The following is a 21,678-nucleotide window of genomic DNA, read 5'->3' as shown; positions in this document are numbered from 1 at the left end:
AATGCAAAGTCAGCCTTTGAAGATTATTTGAGAATCTATTCCATGTCATAAAAAAAAAAAAAAAGTTCTTGACTCAATTAATTTTGCAAAACAAAGACTAAGAAGGAATTTGTTTTTCCCTGTCAATATATGAGGAGAAACAAGAGAAGAAAACAAACATACAAACTAAAGATCTGAAGTAAGGATATAGAAAAAATATCACACAAAATGGTCAGAAGTGGTTTTGGCTGAAATTAAAACAAAATTTCTGCTTTTATATTGGTGAAGACTTCTAACAGTTTTTTTATTACAGCAATTCATGAGATCTTCTATTCTTCATGGGTGTTTATTTCTCTCCTGGTTTTTTTTTTTTTTTTTTTTCAGGTTGTTTTTTTGTTTTCCTGTACATTTTTTCAAAGATAAAAAGTAAGTAACTAAGGATTTTGGGATTTATGAGAAAATTTTTTTGATAACAAATATGAAACTGGAGTATTGTCATTTAAAAATAGATGGAAAACAGATCAAAACATATCAAGGAGGCTAGAAATCCTGAAGAAACAAACACCAAAATATCACAATTCATAACAACCTTAAATAGTAGTTTAACAATTTCTTTAGTATATACTCATATATTATATATATAATCATATATATATCATATAACATAAATTATATAATATGCATCATATATAATATATCATTATATATATTATGTATAATATTATATAATGTACATAATATACTCACTATATCTGCAGTGAAACATAAAAATGAAAAAATGAACCCTCAGTTTCCTCTTCTTATTTATCACTGCCCTTATTTATTTACCTTTCAACTTTATTTAGATTTAATTTTAATTTGTTTTAATATTTTCCTACGTATTTTTCACAATGCTTCATAAATATCTGTAAGAAGCTATGATTTGCATTTATCTTAGATAGTGATAGGTTAAGATCTCTTTCACTCCTCAGTATCCTGAATATCTCAAGAAATAGAGCAAGTAAATTTAAAAACACTTGGAAGTACCCACCTCATGATAATTTTCAGCTGTTTAATAGAACAACAAAATATCTGTGTGGGTGCATTGTTCTCTCAGTTCTCTCACTAATCCAAATCTTCAACATCCTTCTACCTCTCAACAAGCCAAGACTAAAAGGTAAAACAAAACTCTGTGGCAAAGACACACAAAACAAGACAGTGATTTATGACACTAAAGTGGTGCAACCTGAATTTGTTTGGCCATTTTCTCTAACCTCAAATCATGATTCAGAAAGGCTGATCTGTCTGCACAGATGAAGTCCTTGAAAAGAGTAGCTCTTTGCCATTAAGCCTGAGGTGAACTTTGGAGTTCTAGCAGATCCAGGAGTAAAATTTACTCTTAGTTGCTACCTAATAGTCTGCTGGGTTATTATTTTGTTTTTCAAATTGTGTTGATAATGGAATTGGTACATTACTAGGAATGAGTGTTAACAGTTTATGAAGCAGTAAAGACAACTATGAAACAGTATTTAAAGTCTGTATTGGAAAAGAACTGAGTACATGTGTTTGTAAAATACAACACTAACAAAATGTTTCCATTTCATTAGGAAATGAGGAGGAGGCAAGGCAATAACAAGCAAAAATAAACAGCAGTGAGTGTCTAAATTTTATGCAGCATGAAAGACTTGGTTGTTGCAGTTTCAAGTCTGTTGATGGTAATTTTTTGGCAGCCTTGCAATGTTTGACAAAAAATGTATGTTAAAGTCTTCTAGGAGAAAAATATTATTTGGTCAATCAAAGTTGCTGATAATTACTTTTACACGTATTAACAGCCGATCAAATAAATTAAAAAAAAAAGAAAAGATTGGCATCTATGTCTATGGATTTGATCTTCTGCAAAAGAAGTTTTGGAACAGATATTTCATATGTTTATATGTCAAGAGTAGAAACTTTACTGGCCAACTTACCTGTCCCAATGTGTATTTACTCAGAGTGCTGCAAGGTCTTTAACCTACCACACCCAACAATTACATGCATATTAAATGGAATACCAAAATACAATACAATCATAGAATCATAGAATGGTTTGTGTTGGAAGGGGCCTTAAAGATGATGTTGTTCCAACCCCTCTGCTGTGAGCAGGCACACCTTCCACTAGACCAGGTTGCTCTTAGCCCTGTCCAACTTGGCCTTGAACAATTCCAGGATGGAATTCTCTGGGCAACCTGTTCCAGGGCCTCGCTGTCCTCACAGTAAATAAAATAAGAATTAAAAAAGAGGAGATGGAAAATTTAGTCTAATATTATTGAATTTATATTAAACCTATGTGTTGTTGACAGCTAACAAGCCTACACTGGGCTGGCCTGATGCATTCCAAGTACCACAGTACTGGTTTGTCCTCATACCCAGATGAACCAGTATTAGTTACTGCTAACATACAATCAACCAGTATAATTATTTATATATTAATAATAATATAATGATATATAAATAGATTAAGAACACAGTAATTTGGAACTCTTAAGAAGACCAGAGACAACAATAATAATTTTTGAATTAATATTTCTCGTGGTAGGTTTGGTAGAGATGCTCATCAGCATTCTCACCAGCAAGCTGCAGTGAATATGAAAATCTAACTTGCAAAATTTGTGTGTGCAGTAAATGCAGATGATGTCAGAGGAATCCTGATTGCTTTGTAATCTTTATGCAGCAGGCAAAATATTTTATATGTACATCTGTGCAACAGAAGGGAGGACGCATTTTCAGAACCTGAATCACAAGAAAGAGAAAAGTAACTACTGCAGGTGAGAGTTGCATCTGGAGCTGAAGTGTGACAAGGAAGAACTCAGCACATCATGCGTCCCTCTTTGTAGATTTCAATGTTGCTAATGACAGAAATCTATTGGCAGCATGAGCAATAAAGCTTTGTCCTATCTTCTAAGCAGTCATTAACCATGCAGTCAAGCAGTTAAATAACCTCACTTTTGCATTTGGCTATGCTACTAAGTATTCAGCTGAAGTGTGCAATGACCTAGTACAGGCCAGCCAGCATCAATGGCAAGATGACATGCTTATGGAAGTGAGTACCTCTCTGCAGACCTTCAGAGCAGAAGCATTCTCAGAAATGTTAACTATACCTGTAATTCTGATAGTATGTTGATTCTAAAGAAAAATGACAGTAAATGGTTTGTCAACATTTGTTAACTGATGTATGGGTTAACTTTTGGTCCAGAACATCAAGGACCCAGGTTTTGAGGTAGAGATTTTTAGGAACTCTTATTTTGGTGTCAGTTGAAGTGAGTAATACAATGCAGAATGAAAAATTCTAATTCCTATTAGAAGACCTAACTAGAATTGTTCTATTTCCATAAAAAAATGAAACAAATACAGAAAATTACCCTCTCCATAGGTTAAAATGTATCTAGAATTGTTTGGGATGAAGGACTTGTATCTTCCTATTGACTGAAGAAGCAAAAAATGTTTCAGAGGGATACTTACTTTTTAAAAACGTTAAAAACTCAATAGGGAAAAATGAAGCTACAGGGAGGAATCATTTCAGAAGGAAGAGAGTGCTGCAAAGCTGTTTCTGCAGCAGCTGCAGCACGATGAAGTACTAAGGCATTTCCCAGCACACAGTTTGTCATTTTACAGTAAAAGACCTGCAGTTTATAAACATGTAATAATACATGAATTTTTGTAGGCTAGATATACAGAGCATCATTTACATTAGATCAAAGATTCAGACACTGATATTATCTAATAAAAAAATATTTCACATATAGTAGCATACATTTTAATCTATAAGATACATAGATTTCAGGCAGCACTAGTTGACATCATTAAACTCCATTCATGTTCTTGTCATTGCAGTTTCCATAGAAACTAGTATTGCAAAAAAAAAAAAATAAATGGAGAAACAGGATTGAGAAACATGAGGAAAAAAAGGAAAATAAAATATAATTGGAAAAATGCCTCATTAAAATAAGCAAGTTGTAATTTAGCAAGGTTAGAGCCTCAACCCAGTGATCAATCTGTGTTTAGAAATCCTGTCGAAGTTAATGGCAGTTGTGACAGACACAGCTGCATCAACTGCTTTGTTGTGAGTGACATTAGATTATTTAGGGTACTCCAGTCAATTCAAATGTTGTATTAATACCGAGTCTTATCTCAGAGCTTTGTGTGCTTGTTTTTCTTTGGAAGAAAGAGGAGAGATTACAACCTAGGGCACAGAAAATACCTATAAGTTTTCTACTGTCAGTGTCTCTGAAGTTTCTACTTTCTTTCTGTATGAATTGACTTTACATGAAAATATATTTCTGATTTACCTTCTCATTTAATCTTCTGTATACTTTATCCCTATAATATACTTCATTTGCAACACTTCCTTGTTGCTTCACTTCATTTAGTTGGCATAATAGAAATAGAAGTTCTGTTTAGTATACATTACAATGATGAAATGACTTCAGTGTTACAATGAAACCGTTACATATTATGTAATGGTAGCTCTTTGTACCACAGGAGCATGCGCTAAAAATGCCATTGGTTTCCTTATTAGAATCTGGTAATATCAGCCCTATATTACTTACAGCCTGAAAATATTTCCAAAGTGTATTACCAGAGCCTCAATTAATTATGACCTGAAATGTATATTCAAATAATACAGAATTCTTGGGAGGGAAGATTTTATTTTCTAATGGTTTCAGTGCACATGTTCACATTCTGTGCATCTTACATTTACAGCACACCAGAGACTTTTTTTGTCTTTGACCTTAAAAAAAGTCTTGATTCTAAGATTGTGAAAAGAAACACGCAACACTTACTTTAAAAAAAATAAATATATCAAATGTTACACTTGCCATTTCTTACCAGAATAGGATCTGATGTACAAGAATTACATTGCAAATATTAATTCCTACATTTTCTTTGAGAATGGAACATGGGTTTTGGTTTTCAGATGGAGAGAACAGAGTTTAAATCCCATGTGATTTATTCAAAGATGTGTAGCATAGAATCATAGAATCATTACGGTTGGAAAGGACCTTAAGATCATCTAGTCTTAGCTACAAAACCCCCTGAATGCAAGTCAAGATGGCATTAGACCATAGTGTTCCTCACTTTATCCATAACTTAAAATTCTAACCAAATAATAGGGGCAAACTCAATTACTGCTGTAATCTATGGAATTTCTTTGTGAGAATTGACTTGGGGTCAAATTTTTATTTCTTTTTACCCCCAGATCTTTTCAAAGAAGGCAGATGTTGACATGTAATGTCATATGGAATGAGAAATGATAATATTGTAGTTCTTCCATGCAGGGGTGTCATGGTTTAAGCCCAAGCTGTAAATCAGAACCACGCAGTCTACTGTCCCCCCCACACACACACCTTTCTTCCCTCCGCTTCTGGAGGGACGGGGAGGAGAATCAAAAGAATGCAGCTCCCACGGGTTGAGATAAGGACAGTCCAGCAACTAAGGTATAATACAAATCACCACTGCCGCCACCAACAATAACAACGACAAGAGAAATAACAAGGGAAGAGAATACGATACCGCCCGCCGGAAAAGAGAGCCCGACCGAAAAGGGGACGTGCCCTTCCAGGTAGCTCCCAGTTACATCCCCCGGCATGACGTGCTGTAGTATGGAACACCTCCTTGGCCAGTCTGGATCAGGTGTCCTGTCCCCGCTTCCTCCCGGCCCCTCCTCCTCCCTGGCAGAGCATGAGATTCGCAAAGTCCTTGGTCAGTCTAAACATCAGTGTTGTCAGTTTTTTTGTTCCCAGGCCAAAAGTCAAAAACACAGTGCTGCAACAGCTACTAAGAAGGAGAAAAAAACTGACTGCCACTGCTGAACCCAGGACAGTATCCACCCCTTGTTCCATACCATTCACGTCATGCTCAGATCCCGCATTTTCCATATACCCTCACTCTCATCTCGGTGCACTGTTAGCTTAGTGCACGGACCAATTCCTATAAAGCTACTGAGTCCATTCGGTTCATGATGTTGGGCTCCATCTCTTGGAACAGTCTTTCAGGACAGAAGAAGCTGTGTGCAGTGTTGGATCGTTGCCTGCTGATGCTGATCGTTCCTTTACTGTAGAACTCGTCCGGTTCTATCAAAGTTCATTCTCTGTTGGGATGATGGTCGGAGGGAAGTCAGAGCCAGTCGCTGGTGCCCTGCAGACTTCTAGTTGATGGGCTATAGCAGGCAACAGCGTACAATTGAGTTCATTGGCTGTTTTCCCCTAAAATCCCCTTGAGGTACACATCGGACTTCCCCATCTTCCCGCATTACCCACCAAGTATATCCAGGTCCCTGAGCAAAAGCAATCCCATGAGTGGGTTTGCCTTTACCTGAAGCAGGAATAACCCAGACTGTCTTCCCCAGCAAATTCTTCATGTGCACCACAGGAACTTTGTCCCCCTCTACAATGTGTAAAAGTTCTGACTGGGCTGGGCCAGCCCTGTTGGTAGATCCTCTGGTGTTGACCAACCAGGTGGCCTTTGGTAAGTGTGTATCTCAATGCTTGAAAGTTCCCCCACCCATTGCTCTCAGTGTAGTTTTGAACAGCCCATTATACTGTTCGATTTTCCCAGAGGCTGGTGCATGGTAGGGGATGTGATATACCCACTCAATGCCGTGCTCTTTGGCCCAAGTGTCTATAAGGTTATTCCGGAAATGAGTCCCATTGTCTGATTCAATTCTTTCTGGGGTGCCATGTCGCCACAAAATCTGGTTCTCAAGGCCCAGGATAGTGTTCCGGGCAGTGGCGTGGGGCACAGCGTATGTTTCCAGCCATCCGGTGGTTGCTTCCACCATGGTAAGCACATGGCGCTTGCTTTGGCGGGTTGGTGGGAGTGTGATATAGTCAATTTGCCAGGCCTCCCCATATTTATACTTCAGCCATCGTCCTCCATGCCAAAGAGGCTTTAACCGTTTGGCTTGTTTAACTGCAGCACATGTTTCACACTCATGAATAACCTGGGCAATAGTGTCCATTGTTAAGTCCACCCCTCGATCACGGGCCCATCTGTATGTTGCATCTCTGCCCTGGTGGCCTTAAGTGTCATGGGCCCATCGAATCAAAAATAATTCACCCTTATTTTGCCAATCTAAGTCCATCTGAGCCACTTCAATCTTAGCAGCTTTGTCCACTTGCTGGTTGTTCTGGTGTTCCTCAGTGGCCCCACTCTTGGGTACATGGGCGTCTACATGGCGTACCTTCACCACCAGGTTCTGCACCCAGGCAGCGATATCTTGCCACAGTGCAGCAGCCCAGATGGATTTACCTCTGCGTTGCCAGTTGCTCTGCTTCCATTGCTGCAACCACCCCCACAGGGCATTTGCCACCATCCATGAGTCAGTATGGAGATAAAGTACTGGCCACTTTTCTCGTTCAGCAATGTCCAGGGCCAGCTGGATGGCTTTCACCTCAGCAAACTGACTCGATTCACCCTCTCCTTCAGCAGTTTCTGCAACTTGTCGTTGAGGACTCCATACAGCTGCCTTCCATCTCCGATGTTTTCCCACAATACGGCAGGACCCATCAGTAAACAAGGCATACTGCTTTTCACTTTCTGACAGTTTATTATATGGTGAGGCCTCTTCAGCATGCATCACCTCCTCCTCTGGGGACATTCCAAAATCTTTGCCCTCTGGCCAGTCCAGGATGACTTCTAGAATGCCTGGACGACTGGGATTTCCTATTCGAGCTCGTTGTGTCATTAGTGCAGCCCATTTACTCCATGTCGCATCGGTTGCATGACGTGTAGAGGAGACCCTGCCTTTGAACATCCAGCCCAGCACGGGCAACCGGGGTGCCAGGAGGAGCTGTGCTTCAGTGCCAATCACCTCCGAAGCAGCTCGAACCCCTTCATAGGCTGCCAGTATCTCTTTCTCAGTTGGGGTATAGCTGGCCTCAGATCCTTTGTATCCCCGACTCCAAAAGCTGAGGGGTCGACCTCGAGTCTCCCCTGGAGCTTTCTGCCAGAGGCTCCAGGTAGGACCATTCTCCCCGGCTGCAGTGTACAGTACATTTTTTACATCTGTCCCAGTCCGGACTGGTCCAAGGGCTACTGCATGAACTATCTCACGTTTAATTTGCTCAAAGGCTTGTTGTTGCTCAGGGCCCCATTTAAAATCATTCTTCTTCCGGGTCACATGATGGAGAGGGCTTACAATCGAACTGTAATTTGGGATGTGCATTCTCCAGAACCCCACAGCACCCAAGAAAGCTTGTGTTTCTTTCTTATTAGTTGGTGGAGACATTGCTATTATTTTGTTGATCACATCTGTAGGGATCTGGCGACTTCCATCTTGCCATTTTATTCCCAAAAATTGAATCTCCTATGCAGGTCCCTTGACCTTACTCCATTTTATGGCAAAACCAGCTTTCAGCAGGATTTGGATTATTTTCCTCCCTTTCTCAAAGACTTCTTCCGCTGTATCACCCCACACAATAATGTCATCAATGTACTGCAGGTGTTCTGGAGCTTGCCCCTGTTCCAGTGCATTCTGGATCAGTCCATGGCAGATGGTAGCGCTGTGTTTCCACCCCTGGGGCAGTCGGTTCCAAGTGTACTGGACGCCCCTCCAAGTAAAAGCAAACTGTGGCCTGCACTCTGCTGCCAAAGGAACTGAGAAGAATGCATTGGCAATATCAATCGTGGCATACCACTTGGCTGCCTTTGACTCCAGTTCATACTGAAGTTCTAACATGTCCGGTACGGCAGCACTCAATGGTGGTGTGACTTCATTCAGGCCACGATAGTCTACTGGTAGTCTCCACTCTCCATTAGACTTTCGCACTGGCCATATGGGGCTATTAAAGGGTGAGCGGGTCCTGCTGATCACTCCCTGACTCTCCAGACTACGGATCAGTTTATGGATGGGAATCAGGGAGTCTCGGTTGGTGCGATACTGCCGCCGGTGCACTGTTGTGGTTGCGATTGGCACTTGTTGTTCTTCGACCTTCAGCAACCCCACAACAGAAGGATCCTCTGGGAGACCAGGCAAGGTGGACAGCTGCTCATTTTCCTCAGTCTCAAAGCAGCAATACCAAAAGCCCATCGGTACCCTTTTGGGTCTTTGAAGTACCCTCTCCTGAGGTAATCTATGCCGAGGATGCATGGAGCCTCTAGACCAGTCACAATGGGGTGCTTTTGCCATTTCCTTCCAGTCAGGCTGATCTCAGCCTCCAGTACAGTCAACTCTTGGGATCCTCCTGTCACTCCAGAGATATAGATGGGTTCCACCCCTTGACAGCTTGACGGCATCAGGGTACACTGTGCACCAGTATCTACGAGAGCTTTATACTTCTGCGGGACTGATGTGCCAGGCCATCTGACACACACAGTCCAGTAAATCCGATTGTCCCCTACCTCCACCTGGCTGGAGGCAGGGTCCCTCTAACAGTCATCACAACGTTGGACACCTAAGTCGTGTTGAAAGGGATTATTCTTCGTTATCACAGGAGCTGGAGTAAAATCAGCTCTTCCACTCCATCTGGGAACCTGCTCACCAGAGACTGAAGCCGCAGCTCTCATGGGATGATCAGCCTTGACCCTTGTTCCTATTTTCAATTCATGCACCCGTTCCTCCAAAGCTGAAGTAGGTTTTCCATCCCACTTCGTCATGTCTTCTCCATGATCCCGCAGGTAAAACCATAGGGTGGCCCGTGGTGTTTGCCTTCTATATCTTCTCTCTCGAGCAATAGGACGTCTTTTGTTAACAGCTGAGACGTATGTTGGTACAGGTGAGGAGCTGGATAAATCAGATAGATCGTCCCTCAATTGTTTGACATCCTGGGACAGTTTCTCCACAGCTGAGATGATGGAAGGGGTGAGATTGTCTTCGAACTCTCAGAGTTTGTGAATCATTTCATCCACTGTTGGTGTTACTATGTCACCCCAGGTTACTGTTGCCAATGAATGGGCATATGATGAGGGTGCATTCCGTGTAAGTTTTCGCCACATGGGTCGTGTACATTTGACTTCATCTGGGTCTATGGGTAGATCTCCGTTATTTGGTTTGGTGTGATAAATCATCTCTACGATGGCTGATTCCCTCAGAGACTGGATGCCTTTGTCTAAAGTAGTCCACTTGGCCAAACGACTCGTAACATCGTCCTTGTATGGAAACCTTTCTTTCACAGCTGCCAAGAGCCGCCTCCAAAGACTGAGGGACTGTTTCTCTCTTGCAATTGCTTTGTCAATTCCCCCTTCTCTAGCAAGTGATCCCAGCTGCTTGGCTTCTGTACCTCCTAGTTCGTGACCATCGGCCCCATTGTCCCAGCATCAGAGCAACCAGGTGATGATGTGCTCCCCTGGTTGACGGGTAAAATCTTTTCGCATATTCCGTAGCTCGGTTGAGGTCCGAGGTCGAGATGTCACCTCTTCTTCTTCTTCTTCGTCATGGGATGATGACTCCTGATCAGATGGTGGCCCGGGTGGTGAATACATTGTTTCTTCATCTTGCTTCACCCTTCTTGCCTCTTTTTTGCTTTTTCTCTTGCGTAGAGGGGCAATCGATATTGGTACGAATTGGTCCTCTGGTTTAGCTGCAGTGATTATCACTGTGGTTTGAGTAGCAACTGTACTTGTCGCGGGGGGTGGTGTAGCTGCTGTGGTTGGGGCTGGGGTAGCTTCGCTGTCTGTTGCAGTTGAAGTTTGAGTAGTGGCTGTACTTGTCGCTGGGGGTGGTGTAGCTGCTGTGCTTAGAGCTGAAGTAGCTGCGCTGTCTGTTGCTTCGCCCTCAGATCCACGGACATTTCTTTCCTTTTGAAGGTGCTGGATAGCATTGAACAAGGCCCGGTAAGCATAGGCCAAGCCCCAGCACGTTGACATGATTTGTCCCTCTCTGGTATGACCAGGATGACAACACACCTCATTTAAGTGTTTTACTAGTTCTTCTGGATTTTGCAGTTGTTCGGTGGTGAAATTCCAAAACACTGGAGGGGCCCACTGACCTAGATACTTGCCCATACTATGCCACACACCCTGCCACTCATGGCTGTCCAGCCTCGGGGAAAATCTCTCGGTCCCCCTATTTTGTCGTCTAACCCCAGGCAAGACCCAAACCCGACTCTGCTTAACTCTTGAGATCAGACGTAATGGTTGTGAACAAAACACACTCTGTATGCGTGCCAACATGGTGACCCCCATCACAATCAGCAAACAGGTCTCAACAATATTAAAAGGCCATTCAAAAATTTCAAAACTCTCAAACGATGCTGTAAACGGTCTGGGAGGGGCACTGGGAGGGTAAAAGAATGTCTCCTTCATAGGTTGACCACCCGAGAAGGGGAAAAAAGATGTATAGTTGCTAAGCATTTGTATTATATACCTCCCAAAGTATAAAGGTGGTGACCACACTGGGAACATAAGCCAGATCAGTTTCATGATCAATCCTTCTATTGTATTACAAGTCATTACCATAAAATATAATGAGACAATAACCTTAGCCCAAGCCCCACACTTGAAAAACACTAACACAGCAAATACCGGCTCTAAGTAACCTACGGCATATTGAGACTGTGAGATCAAAAACAACAACTTTGAGAGCCAATAAATCAGCATTGTGACGAGTGACTATTAATCCAAAACACTGAATGCTTATCACAAATACGATTAGACACACTCCGGTCAGATCTGTCGTTATCTCAACCCTTCGTGCCCCACGTTGGGCGCCAAAATAGAACTGTCGTGGTTTAAGCCCAAGCTGTAAATCAGAACCACGCAGTCTACTGCCCCCCCTCCCCACCTTTCTTCCCTCCGATTCTGGAGGGACGGGGAGGAGAATCAAAAGAATGCAACTCCCACGGGTTGAGATAAGGACAGTCCAGCAACTAAGGTATAATACAAATCACCACTGCCGCCACCAACAATAACAACGACAAGAGAAATAACAAGGGAAGAGAATACGATACCGCCCGCCGGAAAAGAGAGCCCGACCGAAAAGGGGACGTGCCCTTCCAGGTAGCTCCCAGTTACATCCCCCGGCATGACGTGCTGTGGTATGGAACACCTCCTTGGCCAGTCTGGATCAGGTGTCCTGTCCCCGCTTCCTCCCGGCCCCTCCTCCTCCCTGGCAGAGCATGAGACTCACAAAGTCCTTGGTCAGTCTAAACATCAGTGTTGTCAGTTTTTTTGTTCCCAGGCCAAAAGTCAAAAACACAGTGCTGCAACAGCTACTAAGAAGGAGAAAAAAACTGACTGCCACTGCTGAACCCAGGACAAGGGGTCATTACAGAACACAAGAAACATATAAGACTGCACATGCAAATTATCTCTGCAATTATAATGATCAGGCTAACAGATGTTATAATAAAGAATTTCTTGAGTGCAACAATATTTTCAATAAGGCCCATTTCACACAGTTGGCATGTAAATAACTTAGAATTTATTCTAATAACTATAGGAAGAATAGGTAGGAACTGTTTTTTGAGATTTTTTTTTCCTGGAGGGTTCCAATGTATGATGACTGCCAGTCAATCTTTAATTTCCTCCTGTTTAACAAAGTTCAGAGAGAGCAGATTTCCTGCCTTTTTTTTTTTTTTTTCTTTAAATTCCTTGCAATATTTTTCGCTGGAATTGTCTTTTAAAATTGCAGCCTAAGAAATATTCTATCAATTAGACACAATAAGGTTTTTTATTTTACAATAATAACATGTAAAATTTCTATGTTACATTTCAACCCCATAAAGTTCATGAAAGAGCAGATATGTAGAAAGAACAGAAAGCAAATATTTAACATGAAAATCTCACTTAGATAAGTATCATATAAATGTATATTTTTATTATCCTGTAAACTATATTTTAGTACTTTATCACTATGGTCTGGATGATTGGATTCTAGTTCATATTCCAAGGTCCTATACATGGAAAAATTCTGTTTATGAAAATATCTCCTTTTAGGTAAGAAAGACCTACTGACCTATCACTACAGTATTATTCTCTGTAAATTCATCATAGAATGATTTATAAATCCCAAATTTGTGTCCAAGGAATAATATTGAGTAAGCCATTATGCAATCATTTCAGGTCAATTTAAATTCCCTCCTTTCCCCTAAAAATAATATGTTTTTAATTATTTTCTCTCTTTTGTTATCTCCCTCTTTAATTATACTTAGAATACACTGAGTATTTGGACAAAGAGTGCAAATTCAGAAACTCATGCTGGAGACAGTAGGAAAACACATGTTATCTGAAAATGATCCTAATCTTCCTGAAATGTCCAGAAACTGGAGTTTGGGAAAGCTTTTCCAAAGGTGGGAGACAAACTGTTGTTGCAGGGGAAAAGTGTCCTTTAAAAATAGTGTTGTCCAAATGCTGAAAAGATATAAAACGAGTTTTTACTATATTTGGTTGCAGCACTACTGTTTTGGAGCTGATGGCTGCTTTTGGTCTGACATGCCTTACCCTGGTCTAATATCAAATACTGGTGAATTTTATTATAGTTAGCATTGAAACTCCGTAGTTCTCATATGTTTCTACTTCTTTGATTTATTTTTCTAGACTGCACTGAAAGTCACTCATTTTTTCTAAAGTTCTTGGAAACACAATGAAGATTGACAGTTTTTCATCCTGGTTTCTTAGGTTGGTATAATTATAAAAATGAAAATAATTTTATAACTTTGATAATTCATACTTTTGGAATACTGTTACTGTATTTTTCTTGGTTTATTCATTATAAAAGCTGAACTTTTGGCAGCTTTGCTACTTCAAGAGTATACATCAAGAATAGCTAGGGTTCATTTGTTTATCAGAAAATGAGCCATGATTCCAGAAAAAAAAAAATACTGAAGACAGGTGAATTTAATAATCAAGAAATAACCAGTTCCAGTCATAAAGCCAGAAAGAGCCCCTGAGTTAGTAAAAACCAACCAAAAAACCAAGCAAACAAAAAAAACTCAAAACCCCACCAAAACAGAAAACAAGCAAACAAAACGAGAAAGAAATAATGGTGTGTGCTGTTTACTTGTTATTTACTGATATCTGAGGCTGACAACCATTGTGAAGTTTTGGACTTCTATCTGAACCAAAATAGTAACTGTATAGAACAGAAACTACCTGAATTTTAATTCTAAACTAGAAGCTAAGATTTTACAAACCACTTGGGCAAAATGCAAGTAGTTTAAATGAAAGGTGGTCAGAGTTCAATATCACTTAAGGAAGTCTAGTGACTTTGATTTATTTTCCTGCAAATAAAGATTTATAGTACTTTTGTTTTGAGAGAGAGATCTGATTTCAGACTTTGATCAAAAAACCACTAAGTGTTAGAAGATATCATTTTTATGACATCCAATATAAAAAATTCAATTTCCTGTTTGAAATGAATTTGTTTAGAACTCCATAGGAAAGTTGCTTAGAACGACAGGATAAATCAGGTTGGAAGAGACCTCCAGAAGTCTCTAAACCAGCTTTCTGCTCAGAGTAGGGTCAACTCTGAGGTCAGACCAGGTTTGCTGAGGGCTTCATCCAGTCAGGTCATAAAAGCTTTCAGAGATACAGACTATACAACCTCTCTGGGCAACCTGTTTCAAACCAACTAAAAAACCTGAAAATATCAAACTTGATATAATTTCAAGGTCAATTAAGTAATTTTTGGTACTTTGATATGATTGGAAACCTTTGGGGATAATCAACTTGCAAACAACTTGCAAACAGCTTTGTTCATTTGGGGTAGGTGTGTTTTTTCAGTTACTATTTCATAATTATTGTTGTTATTATAATTATTAGTTCTCCAGAAGGAACACACAGATATAGCAATATTCTGACACATAGAAACTTTGGCTACCTTCTACCTGCATAGACCATTTTATTTAAAGTTTGATCATATTCCAAAGGATCATTCACCTATTGAGCGTAATGGAGAAACTTAGGAACTAGATTTGCTCAAAGCTTTGGTACTGGTGAGTCTTAATTTTCTGGTTTTCTGGTTTTCAAATCCATAAGAAAGATGTACTGAGTGACACTTGAGAATGAGTCACCACCATTATTTTCTGAATACACCAGTTTTTACATGATTCCAAGCTGAGATACAGTAAAGGAGGTATTAAGACTGCAAGGTAGTCATCACATAATTTAATACATTTATGCACATTTATTCTTTCTGTCACACAAAATAGTTGTCACAGATGCCACTGATCGGTAATGAGCTGTCTCTAGCTTTCTAAAAGGTACTATACTTGTGTAAGGTTTCAGCCTCAGACATGAAGACACATGCATTATGGATTTATAGTTCTGCCTTTCATTTTCACATCAAGAGATGCTGTAATTTTACATTTTCTATCTTCTAATTAAAGCATGTGAAAAAAATTAATTTCTATGTTATGGGTGAGAAGAAAGTTCCAGTGTAAAAAATAAATAAAATAGATGCCTTGCAGAAATCTATACCTTAAATACAGCTAATTATTTATATATTATTTGTCACATATAATTGATTGAACAAATCAATATATATTTTTTCCATACAGCACAGTGATAATATTGGTTCCAATTCCACTGGTAAAAGCCATTTTCATTGCTGTATTCTAATTTATTAATTAATTTAGATATTAGATTTAATCAACCACTTGCTTCCAGTACAAACTTTTAAAAACATTAATTTACAATGAGGTTTTAGAATAGATTTCCTTATCACAGATTGTAACAATATTTTTAATTCAATACTGAATATATAGTTTATCATTGCAACGTGTTACTCATTCAGAAAGGGACATTTAGTCATGTCTAATGGAGCTAACTATATAAAGTAGTGGAGAAATACGGCTTTGATGACACTTCCATTAATTGAAGATTGCCATAACAACTGAAGGTCTGCATTGAAAACCCATCAGTTACAAAAGAAACCAGTTGTCCTCCATCACCCTTATTCTCATTTTTTAACACTTGTACATGCACAGCGTCCTTAAGCAGGATGAATTTATACTGAGAAATACCGAAAGTTAAAAGGACATGACATAAATGAAATTAATAGCAACTACTAAGAAGTGTCCGCATGCTCTCAAGTGGCCAGAATAGCATGAAGTATAAAAGACTGTCATTTCAGTACCTAACTTGCATGAAGATGCATCAAGATATCTATCCACATATACTGGCAGGCAAAACCAATACGAAGTATGAAACTGTCCTGGGTTCAGCAGTAGCAGTCAGTTTTTCTCCTTCTTAGTAGCTGTTGCAGCACTGTGTTTTTGACTTTTGGCCTGGGAAGAGCTGATAACAACTGATGTTTAGACTGACCAAGGACTTTGTGAGTCTCATGCTCTGCCAGGGAGGAGGAGGGGCCGGGAGGAAGCAGGGACAGGACGCCTGACCCAAACTAGCCAAAGAGGTATTCCATACCACAGCACGTCATGCCCGGGAATGTAACTGGGAGTTCCCGGAAGGGCTGGATCATGGCAGGGTGGGGGTGAGGTACCAGCTGGTGAGCGGTTGTATTCTCTTGCTTGTTATTTCCTTTATCATTATTAATATTGGTGGTAGCAGTGGTGATTTGTGTTATACCTTAGTTATTAAACTGTTCTTAACCCGTGGGAGCTGAATTCTTTTGATTCTCCTCCCCGTCTGTCCAGGAGCGGAGGGAAGAAAGGTGGGGGGAAAGTGGACTTCGTGGTTCTGATTTACGGCCTGGGCTTAAACCACCACAGCTCTATTTTGGCGCCCAACGTGGGGCACGAAGGGTTGAGATAACGACAGATCTGACCGGAGTGTGTCTAATCGTATTTGTGATAAGCATTCAGTGTTTTGGATTAATAGTCACTCGTCACAATGCTGATTTATTGGCTCTCAAAGTTGTTGTTTTTGATCTCACAGTCTCAATATGCCGTAGGTTACTTAGAGCCGGTATTTGCTGTGTTAGTGTTTTTCAAGTGTGGGGCTTGGGCTAAGGTTGTTGTCTCGTTGTATTTTGTGGCAATGACTTGTAATACAATAGAAAAATTGATCATGAAACTGATCTAGCCTATGTTTCCAGTGTGGTCATCACCTTTATACTTTGGGAGGTATATAATACAAATGCTTAGCAACTATACATCTTTTTTCCCCTTCTCGGGTGGTCAATCTATGAAGGAGACATTCTTTTACCCTCCCAGTGCCCCTCCCAGACCGTTTACAGCATCGTTTGAGAGTTTTGAAATTTTTGAATGGCCTTTTAATATTGTTGAGACCTGTTTGCTGATTGTGATGGGGGTCACCATGTTGGCACGCATACAGAGTGTGTTTTGTTCACAACCATTACGTCTGATCTCAAGAGTTAAGCAGAGTCGGGTTTGGGTCTTGCCTGGGGTTAGACGACAAAATAGGGGGACCGAGAGATTTTCCCCGAGGCTGGACAGCCATGAGTGGCAGGGTGTGTGGCATAGTATGGGCAAGTATCTAGGTCAGTGGGCCCCTCCAGTGTTTTGGAATTTCACCACCGAACAACTGCAAAATCCAGAAGAACTAGTAAAACACTTAAATGAGGTGTGTTGTCATCCTGGTCATACCAGAGAGGGACAAATCATGTCAACGTGCTGGGGCTTGGCCTATGCTTACCGGGCCTTGTTCAATGCTATCCAGCACCTTCAAAAGGGAAAAAATGTCCCTGGATCTGAGGGCGAAGCAACAGACAGCGCAGCTACTCCAGCTCCGAGCACAGCAGCTACACCACCCCCAGTGACAAGTACTGTTGCTACTCAAACCACAGTGATGACTGCAGCTAAACCAGAGGACCAATTCGTACCAATATCGATTGCCCCTCTACGCAAGAGAAAAAACAAAAAAGAGGCAAGAAGGGTGAAGCAAGATGAAGAAACAATGTATTCACCACTCAGGACAGCATCTGGTCAGGAGTCATCATCACATGACGAAGAAGAAGAAGAGGTGACTTCTCGACCTTGGACCTCAACCGAGCTACGGAATATGCGAAAAGATTTTACCCGTCAACCAGGGGAGCACATCATCACCTGGTTGCTCTGATGCTGGGACAATGGGGCCGATGGTCACGAACTAGGAGGTATGGAAGCCAAGCAGCTGGGATCACTTGCTAGAGAAGGGGGAATTGACAAAGCAATTGCAAGAGAGAAAAAGTCCCTCAGTCTTTGGAGGCGGCTCTTGGCAGCTGTGAAAGAAAGATTTCCATACAAGGACGATGTTACGAGTCGTTCGGCCAAGTGGACTACTTTAGACAAAGGCATCCAGTCTCTGAGGGAATCAGCCATCGTAGAGATGATTTATCACACCAAACCAAATAACGGAGATATACCTGAGTTACTGGACTGTTCTTATCTCAACCCGTGGGAGTTACATTCTTTCAATTCTCCTCCCCATCCCTCTGGGGAGTGTGGGGGGGGAAGTAGACTGCGTGGTTCTAATTTACAGCCGGGGCTTAAACCACGACAGAAACCTAGATATTGATTCTCTGCCAGAGATCAGCTTACGCAGAAGATTTAATCTTTTGGTTTCAGTTTTGTTTGTCCTATCATTATTAAAATTAATAGGACCTGTCTTGAAGCACTGAATGATATGCTGAATATATATAGTCAAACATTAAACTCATAAAAAGATACATGAAAGATTACTAATTTTCAAGAAAGAACATATATCAGAGGGGTTTTTCCTGGAAAAGTTTTGTGAACGTAATTTTTGGCTCAAAATCAATCATTCCAGAGGAGGGCCATGAGGATGACCAGGGGACTGGAGCACCTCTCGTATGAAGACAAGCTCACACCAGAAACAACCAGCTGGTGCAGTGGTAAAGAAGATTGCTGCCAGGTGGTGGTGCTGGTCTGGTGCTGCCAAGAAAAAGCAGCAGATCGTAGTGGTAGGGGACTTCACTTTGAAAGGAACAGAAGCACTCATCTGTCAACCTGACCCAGTCTCAAGGGAGGTGTGCTGCCTACCTGGGTCATGGATCAGGGATGTTGCAGAGAGGCTGCCTGGTCTAGTAAGCCCCACTGACTATCACCCCCTTCTAGTGATCCAGGTGGGTGCTAGTGATATAGATAGCAGTAGCCTGGAAAACATAAAAAAGGACTACAGAGCCCTGGGAGAGGGGGTTAATATTATTGTGATAAATTTCTACTCTGCTCTCGTGACACCTCACTTGGAGTATTGTGTGCAGTTCTGGTGTCCTCAACATAAAAAGGACATGGAACTGTTGGAACAAGTCCAGAGGAGGGCCACGAGAATCATCAGGGGACTGGAGCACCTCGCATATGAAGAGAGGCTGAGAAAGTTGGGGTTGTTCAGCCTGGAGAAGAGAAAGCTGCATGGAGACCTCACAGCAGCCTTCCAATATCTGAAGGGGGTCTATAGGGATGCTTGGAATGGACTATTCATCAGGGACTGTAGTGATAGGACAACGGGTAATGGGTTCAAACTTAAACAGGGGAAGTTTAGATTGGATCTAAGGAAGAAATTCTTTCCTGTGAGGGTGATGAGGCACTGTAATGGGTTGCCTAGGGAAGTTCTGAATGCTTCATCCCTGCTGGTGTTCAAAGCCAGGTTGGACAGAGCCTTGGGTGCCATGGTTCATTGGGAGGTGTCCCTGCCCATGGCAGGGGGGTTAGAACTAGATGATCTTAAGGTCCTTTTCAACCCTAACTATTCTATGAATCTCTGATTCTATAACTTAAACACAAAAACTTCAAACAGAAATTTTATTATTAAATAACAGTTTATTTTTTAAAAAATATTAATTTAACTTTTTTATTTATTATTGAATTAAAATTATTAAGAAATATTATTAAATAACTGAATTCAATGACAGTCACTTGCAGAGCAGAATGATGATTGTGGTGATCAGTAGCTGAAATATTACAGAAGCTGTGCAAGAACCAAAATAAAGATCAAAGCAACAGATTGATGGCAATGGGTATTCTAAATGACTGTGCTGTGAAAAGGGAAGAAGAAAAATGTTTATCATTTGCAGCATCTTAATTGTTGATTATATTTACTATCAAGTATAATTTACCTATAGAATAATGCAGATGATGTTTTTCAGAATCACGTCCAAGTTCAGCCTTTTATGAAGTTAAATACTATGAAGAACTAAAAAGCAAATACCATAATATATATGGTTAAATATATAAATTCATCCATGTGCATCCATATGTGCATGCTTATAGGTATACACATACATCTTGTTAAAAAAGGACCTGTAGGACTTGTATAAACACAGAGATCTTCTATTGCTGCAAAGTTTGAATATATAATACAAGTGGATTTTTTGAACAGGAAAACTTTATTGAACTTTAGTTTTTCCTAATAATGCATTCAAAATTTATTTCCCCATATTTGTTAAGAAAAATATATTTACAAAGTAGGGTAGAGGAAATAGAAATAATTCCCAATACTCATAAGTAAATAGAATCAGTTTTTAGACAACTTCGAAACTGGTTTTTTTTTTCCAAACCACAATTTTATACATTTTTGCTGGATTCCAACACTGAAATTGTAAGGGAAAGCTATGAAATCATGTGTAAACATTCCTAGGGAGGTTACCCAAATACAAGGAGAAAAGGTTTAGTCATTTGATAATTTATTCAATCAGCTGACTGAAAAACTCCTACAATAAAAATCTCACCTGGAAAACGAATAAAATGGCAGATAATAAGAGTTTAATAAGAACATAGAACCCCAATTCCTATTTCATACATTAAAAATTAATAAAGCTATCTAAATGTTTCTCAGCTGTTGTTTTTTCCATTTCTGTACCAAATATTTCCCTATTTCCCCTTACCACCTCATGGGAGGGCTGCTTAAGCAACTAACTTTCACTCTGCACTATCTGTAGATGAGACAGCAGTTATTCAAGGACTTAAAAGCACGAAAACTTTCCCACTCTTAAAGCTTCCTCCTACTGTTTCAAAATGTCAACGGGAATCTGCACAGATCTGAAATAATGTGCTATTCAGTACTGGAAATTCAGGATTCACTATTCTCTTGGGTATAATCTTGGAAATATCTAAAGTCAGCTGTCACTCTTACAAAATGCTTATGAGGCTTTGTTTGCTCCTTTCCATCTACTTGACTGCCCCTGTTCTCCAGTTCCCATTTTTGTTTCCATTGTTAAACCTTTTTAAGAAAAGTATCATTATTTCCCACCATTTTAGTTTCTCAGCTTTTACTACCTACATCTTTTTTTTTTTTTTTTTTCCCACTCTTTGGTCTCCCCTCTCTGAAAGATTTTCTAACTCTTCTGAGATTATATCCTCATGCTTTCTCAGTCCCATTCAAAGTGAATTGTGACCCCCTTTGATGTTACATTTATTCTAAGGCTAACCTTCCATACTTGAATTTCCTCCATTTTTAATTTATGCTTTATCATCATCACAGGTCCTTGACCTTCAATATGTGCAGGGTCTTCAAATCTATAGAAGCTAAATCTAATCAGAAAATTGAGAGAAAAACAGCTATATGTTTTAAAAAATGTAGATTGTATTTTTTTACAATTTGCAGCTTGCTCATTGGAATAGAGAAGTCAAAGAACAAAATGGTAAGGGTAAATAGTTTGCATCATCTTTCCAGTCATTTTTAATAAATGATGTACTTTGAGTTATTTAACTTTTATGGGAAGTTCAGGCAGCTTACTTAGAAAACAGCTCAGTGTCTTTAATCAAGATAGAAGTACACACAATGCAGTTATTGAATAAAGTGCCATGAAACTTTGCTTTTCTTTTATAAAAATTAAAACATACTCATTCCTGGGGGATGAGAAAAAGGAGAACAAAACAAAATAAA

The sequence above is a fragment of the Psittacula echo genome (assembly GCF_963264785.1).
Source record: "Psittacula echo genome assembly, chromosome: 4".
In the NCBI taxonomy this organism is placed as follows: domain Eukaryota; kingdom Metazoa; phylum Chordata; class Aves; order Psittaciformes; family Psittacidae; genus Psittacula; species Psittacula echo.
The sequence above is the reverse complement of the archived record's forward strand: the minus strand, read 5'-3'. Positions refer to the sequence as shown.